The sequence below is a fragment of the Phasianus colchicus genome, chromosome 11 (assembly GCF_987193195.1).
Source record: "Phasianus colchicus chromosome 11, bPhaCol1.hap1.1, whole genome shotgun sequence".
In the NCBI taxonomy this organism is placed as follows: domain Eukaryota; kingdom Metazoa; phylum Chordata; class Aves; order Galliformes; family Phasianidae; genus Phasianus; species Phasianus colchicus.
In genome coordinates this window covers 12,624,991-12,632,319 of record NC_143446.1, presented here as the reverse complement: position 1 = coordinate 12,632,319, position 7,329 = coordinate 12,624,991, and positions in this window count along the sequence as shown.

The window sequence follows — 7,329 nt, the reverse complement described above, 5'->3', positions numbered from 1 at the left end:
GATCAATGTTAGAAGCACAATGTTTTCTGTTTGTTTTCGCTGTGTACTTGACAACCCAGTCAGATAGTGCTAGCTTCATTTTTTTCCCATGAACAGCTGGCTAATTTCTCCTTGTCTGAAATCACTCTTAAGCATGCTACTAGACTTAAGGATGCAATGTTAAAATGAGGTTTGGCTCAGAGAACAGCTATTTCTATTTAGCTATTTTAGCTATTTGTTTTCTGTTTAGTTTTGTACAGCAAAGTGAACTTGCTTCACTTCTACTCTCGTCCCCTTTTAATGCACAGCACAGGGTTACCTAAGATTTGCTGCCAATGATTTCTGAAAACTGAAAACATTTTATAAAAAGAGTGTTTCAAGCTCACAGTTTTGGTTGGCTGGAGACTAAAATGAAGACATAAGAAAGAGCAAGGGCAAGAAGGAGTGGAAGACACAAAAAAGGATCAGTTGAGCTGCCTGACACTGAGGAAGAGGGCTTGAGCTGGTGCCTTCTGGGGGCAACTCAGGGCTAACAACAGTGAAAGTATCAAGGAGCAATCTTAGTGAGCCTGAACTGCAGGGCAGCGCTAGGAAGGTACAGAAAAACACATCAATGAGAAAACAGTTCATTGATGAAATTGCTGAAATTAAGCAGGGAGGAAAGGCACTGTAGTATATAAACCCTTTAATTGCAAAGTTGTTTAACGAGCTGTCCTAGGAACTGGCAGTGTAGGCTGTTATTGCTACTTCCTGGGCTACATAACAGACACAAAGACAGACTGTGAAATTTTCCACCTAGTGACGGGGATATGAAATTGTAAAAAAAAAGAGAGAAGAGTTTATCTCAAAAGCAATGTGCTGCTGTTTTCTCAAGACCTTGCTGCTTAACTTTAAAAGAAAGACCATGGAAACAAAATGATTCTCAAGAAGGGAGAACTCTTCTACAGAAAGAATAGTGTTGTAAATCGTCTTTCGATTTTCAGAATTTGTTCTACCTAGTTAGAGAATTTAAACAAGGGAAAAATGTATTTTAGCTGATTGGGATCAAAATCCAAAAGTCTCAGACATACCAAAGAATAATCCAGATAGAAAAGCCAACAGATAACTGATGAAAAAAAAAAAAACACAGCAAAGTGAAAAGTGGAGGGGATGAAAAGGACAAAAGATTGGAAAATGTAATTGCATTAGCAGAAATACAGCCAAAGTAGATGATTTGAATATGTGAGGAACAACCCAAAAGGTTGTATGAGAGTGAGGTTTTCTTGGGAGTTAGCAAGTATGAATCATTGCACAGTGACAGTGTTGGCACTTAGAAAGAAAGCTGCGTGAAGCTTGGTTGAGTTGGAAAGAGCGTATTTCCACAGTGGTTGTTTTCTGTTTATTTAAAAGAACAGAGAATAGATACAGAGAAGATAAGCTGGCAGGAAAGGTAAGAAGGAATAACTGAATCCTCACAAAGCACTCAGGAGTGAGCTGGGTCTGCACAATGAGAAATGTTTCCAGGACCAGAGGGCAGCTGCTGCTGCTTGGAGGACGAGGAGCTGAGCACCAGAGCCCAGGCTGCCACAGCTGAGGAGATCCCTGCAGCCCTAGGGAAAGGGCAGCCCCTCTGCACAGGGCCTGGCACCGCCAGCAGCACAAGTAACACATCTGCAGCTTTTTGAAAAACAAAATAATTATTCATTTCCTTTAAACGGAGATATTTGAAGATCAAAGAACTCAACAACGAAAGGCAGAAATGACAAAAATAAAAACAATCCACCTCTGTTATTTCACTTCAAGAAAGCAAGGGATCAAGTGCTAGACATGAAAGCAGCTATTTTCTTCATCTAAAGCAAAGGGGGAGCAGTGCAGTCTTCGTTAAGTATGCATCTTTTCAGACTGAAGCTGAATATAAGAAGAAGCAACGGGTTTTCATTTTAAAGGACACAGTAGCTTGCTGAGTTATTCATATCACAGTGTTTGCCTTCTTCTCGCAACCAAAAGCAAATAGTTAAACTGTATTTTAAAATATTCTAGTATCTCAGGTAAGGTAGAAATCTTAATGGCATCTTCAACTGTATGTATTTTTACAGGAAAAGACCCAACAAATAAGGTAAAATAGACAAGGCAACAAGCACCCACTGTATTGGCAATACAGACCTTCAGGCTGCTGAGAACTGTCTCAGAGAAATGAGGTTACATTTTGCTTGCACCCTTATCATATATATTGAATAACAGATCTCTCTAAATTTATATTGAAATAAATTTGGGAAGAGCTACTAGAACAGGAGGAAACCTTAGGAGCAGTATTTGATAGCTGGAAGTCTCAAGAACACTCTCTTGAAAATTAATACTTTGGTTGCTGGAAAAAGTCACGGAAATTGATGGAGACTGCCCAGTGCTTTCAGCAAAAATGGAAATTTTGTTGTAGATTCTGTATTTATGAAAAGACATCATTTAAACAATACTGAGTGCAAAGAAGGTCTTAGGAAAAAAAGGTCATAAGGAATAAGTAAAACAAGAGCAGTAGATGTTAATGTGTTGTGGTTTACAAATGTAAGATCTAGTGACCACAAGGGATTACGTCTTCCTAGCTGAATTCTCCCAAGTATTTAAAATCCTTTGAGAGGTATTTGTATTCACATCCTATGTGCAATGTGCTGCCATGTGAAATGGAGGAACTTTTTTTTCTGTTCTCCTGTTCCTCTCTGTGGTATCTTAGATAGTCTCATACTCTGGCAGAGCCAGACGCCACTACTGAATCCTGAGATGTTTGTATTTCTTTCTGTCCACACTATATCCATAGCTGTAGTCTTTTAACTGGGTTTAAACAGAGATCAAATTGAATTCATTGAGGCTTGGCAGATGCCAAGTAATGCCCATAAAGTACTTGCAGTTGTTCATGGTGCCAGATCACAGAGAAAGGTTTCTCTTATCATTTGATACAGAAAAGTCTGTGAAGGACTGGAACAGAACTTCCTGTACAAAGTCCTCTCCCAGGTGAACCTTCCTCCTCTGTCCTTTCAATGATTAAATGATACAAACAAAGCCCAGACAAAGCTGTCCTGGGGCCACGGAAAGCCATCTGTGAGTCTATGAGCTCATTACCTATGACAACTTGAAAGCATCTATGTACCTAATGAAAATGGATTTCCTGTTTTTATCTCTGTGATCATCTAGGTGGGGTTCTGTACTGCAGTTAACCCTCACATTTTCTTAAAACAAACATCACAGGAAACCACTGATTTTGAAAACATCCTCTTTTCAAAGTAAATTTTGGCAAATTTCAAAAGTTCCATGGTTACCACAGTACTTCCATCAGAAAATACTCATGATCAAACAGTTAGCAGATCTCACGTTTCCTAGCAGTTGAATTTCAGAGATTCTAGACCAGCCATATGACATATGGTGAGCCACACCTTTAACAACGAGAAGGGAAACTAAGCTGAAAAATCAAGGTGAGCATTTTCCATGGATATCTCACTTCAGAATCTTATAATTATTCTGAACAAAGCTTTAGCAGGTGAGCTGAAGTGTGATTAAAAGGAATATGAAGTAAGAAAAAGACTCTAAATACAGTGGGCTGGGCATTGTAAATATTGCCATTACTACCAATTGAGTCAGAATAAAGAACAATGGGTTGGGCATTCTTTTGCTCAGAAAAACACCAGTTGTTTATTGATGGTGTAAATGTTGCTAGGTTACCTTCAGCAAAGAATACACTGTCAATTTAGTAGGAGTACTTCTTACCAGATAATTTAAATTTATCAGGAATGATGGACCAGGAGGTTTTCATTGTAGAAGAACCTATAGAAGACAGAATGTTGGCCAACTACTCAATCAGAAAACTTTTAAAGCATATTTAAAAATCAATACCAATTTTAATTAATCAACTCAGTCAGTTCCCAAGGGAAAATATTTCAGAACAAAATAGAAAATGTCGATATGGCTCTATAGAAACTGTGACCTGGAATACACTTTGCACAAGAAATATCAAAAAAAAAAAAAAAAAAAAAAAGAGAGAGAGAGAGGAAGATCATGGCTTTGTACAAGGAAAAGTTAAAAAAGTTGTTGGTGTGGGAAGAAAACCCAAAGGAGAAAAGCCCAGAAAATCACAAACAATTTCAGAAAAGATGAAGGAGAAACATGTTATTATTTCTTATGATACAAGATTTAAGGGACATCAATGAAATCAACATTCAGCCAATCTAAAAGCAGCACACAATTAAACACCACAACTCGCTGTTATTGGATACTGTAGAGGCCAAAACCAGAAAGGTGCCCAAAAGGTGGCTAAGCTGAAAATGAGGCCTTGAGTACCAGAATGAAAAGGCACAGCTGCAAGGTCTAGCTCAGTACATCCCTCAGATGTGGATGTGGCTTGGCAGAAGTGGAGGTGCAGGCTGGGGACGTACAGTGTGCTGTGTTCTCCTGTTTCTCCTCTAGCTGACTGCAGGCTGCGCTTTGGGCCAAGAGATCTCTGGTCTGATTAAGTAAGGCAGTTCCAGTGACACAGAATGCTTTTATATTTTCCAGAAAGAGTAATATTAGCCACAATAAATTCCAGTTCACTAGGAAACAAAAGACAAATTTTCCTTTTGTTTGCAGATTTCACAAGAAAAGAATGTCTTCAGACTGTACTGTTGGAAAATGTAGATAGATTATACAGGAAAAACATACTTTGATACGGAAAAGAGGCACAGTAACCTCACTTTCCTCAAATGATTCAACATGTCCTGAAGATAGTTGCTCAGTCCATCGAATGGCTCTGCCCCCTGCCTGTTTCGTTTACGCCTGAGCTGCTCTTTCATGGAGTGGTGAATGGGCCAGGCTTTGTGATCTAACTCTCGCCAGGACTTTTCCCTACACGCATCTCTAAGAACTCTTGCTTCTAAACCATAAGACAAAACGTTTACTGACAACTAACAGCTGCTTGCGCACACAGTGGCTTCTCCACAGGACTGCACCAGCAGTGCACAACTGCTGAACTGCAGGAGACCTGGTGAGAAATTCCCTCATTTGCCCCATCAACATCAGCACTGCCTCCCAGGAGAAGGAAACCTTTGGCTCTGAGCTTTCCAGGAACAGTTCACCTTGAGTCTGTGTTTGTTGTGCTGCTTTAGCAATTGCTGCTGCAATTCCCATGAAGGTGAAAAATGCAGACACCCTCCATTCCATCTGTGTCCTTAACTGCATGGGCCAAATACTGATAGAAAATGGAACGTGTTAGTTCATTTTGTGATTGTTGCTGAATGAAATACCAGGAGTGACTCTGCTTTTGGAACAAGCAGTACTTGTGACACAGGAGTGGTTCATTCCTTCAGTCATCCTGATAAATAGGAAAATGGAGGGGGAAAAAAAGAAATTTTTCATCAGCACAGGAAGTAATTTGTCTGTATCACAAGGTATTGCTCCTCTCAAAAGAGACACACGTTTTGCACGGGTACTGTTACGCTGTGCCTCACCCATGACATTTCCTGAAGAAGCAGAGCCACCTCCAGCTCCTCTCTGGCACAGATGAAGCTCAACCTTGCAGACCCAGCACAGCTTTTGCTGAATGGAAACAGTGTGTACCTGGGAAAAAGGCTTGGAAAGTCTTTCTTACTGTGCCTGTGTTTGCTAGGGCCTGGTGGGTAAATACAAAGACTCTTGCTGCTAGGAAAGCTGCACAATAGTTTCTGTCTTTACACCTTTTCCATCTCAGCAGCAGCAGTAGCCAGCCCATTTCTCTGGGGTGCTGCCACTGACAAAGCAGGAGTAGAACCAGGTCCCTATGTTCCCTCCTTTCCTATCTACTTCCTGGGGCAGCTTCAGCCTCCTTCCCAAGAGAAAACTCTGCTGTTAACGCCTGAATTGAGCTGCATTACAAAAGCCTGTGGTATCTTGCAACTAAGTATGCCTGCAGCTGTTGGGAAGTGAGGGAAGGGACTCTGAGAACAGCCAGTTCCCTTCTTTGGAGTGATCTCCCACCAGTTGCCAGTTCCTGAACTTTGGCTCAGGCCAGGAGGCAGTCAGCAAAGGAGATAATTGCCTGGCAGTGATTGATACAAAGTCAAGGGTGAGTGGGGAAGAATGAGCAGGGAGGGTTGTGTTTCAGAGAGATGTATTTTTGTTTAGCATTTGTCTATGCAGGCAGTTGCGGGCTTTTCTCCATCACATCAGCTTAAACTTGAGGAGGAGGACTCGTCATTTTATACCTTTTCAGCATTTCAGCTGGTTCTGCTGAAATCTATATGGAGATAAAAATGAGAAGGGAAAGAAAATTGATTTTCCTACCTTCAGCCAGGACAGAGAAAAAGTACTCAAGGCTAAATGAAAGTTCAGAGTTTTTTTGACTATACAAAGTGGAGAGGAAGGAGCAAACACCTGCCAGTAATAAATAACTATTAGGAAACTGTATTAGGAAATACTGCCATAAAGAAGCGCTGCTGCTAGGATCTGCTTTCAGCGTTGGAGTATCCATAGCCAGGCAGCTCAACATTTATTTAGATATCAACAGCTTGTGTGCAACTTCTCTCAAATGCAGAGCAGCAGCACTATGAGAGAAGCCAGCACTCAGCACTCTGACAAAGAAGCAGTCATTACAGAACAGGGCATTTCAGCTTTCCAGGCAGTAATACCTACAGTTAGCAACAGCATCATGTACTTTAGCAAATTTACATTCAAACTGTTATCTACAAAGGGAAATAAAGCTTATCTGTAGCCTTTTGCAGTAACTTTGATACTGATCTTTATAGCCATTCTTCCAGTAAGAGAACCTATGAATTATAGACTGCTTAAACTAAACTAAATGTGGAGACGTTAGTAAAAGCACTATCTGTCTGCTAATAAGGGCTTACATTTTTACCAAGTTTGGAAATATAATTGCCAAACTGTTCCAGCACTCTGAGCCAGAGCAAAATGTCCTCAGTTATGCACAAAAGTTGCTGCACTAGAAATGTTCTTTGTGTTTTTTTTTCAAGACTGTAGTGTTAGGCAGTGTATTCTGCCCTGCGGCCCATTTCTTCACTGGGCTGCTTAATCAAGGCAGAGTCTACTGGACAGAAAGACAAAGCGTGGCATAAAACCAGGACATCAAACAGGTTCAGCCAGAATCACGTACAGGGCCTTTGAGCAGGCAGTCAGCCCATCACAGGTAGGACTGCCAGTAGCGTGTCCCAAGGACTGGGGCAGGGCTGGGATCCTTACAGCCTTGCTTCCCAGCCTATGGGGGAGTTCACACTGTGAGGGAAGTAGCTCCTAGCAGTTCTTTAGGTGAGAAGCAAACGTCCCTGTGAAGCAGCTGCAGAGGGAGCTGGGCCTATTTTCAAATGGGAGCAATTAAGCAACATTATTGAAGTTCTTCAGTGCAGAGTGTATCCAATGGCA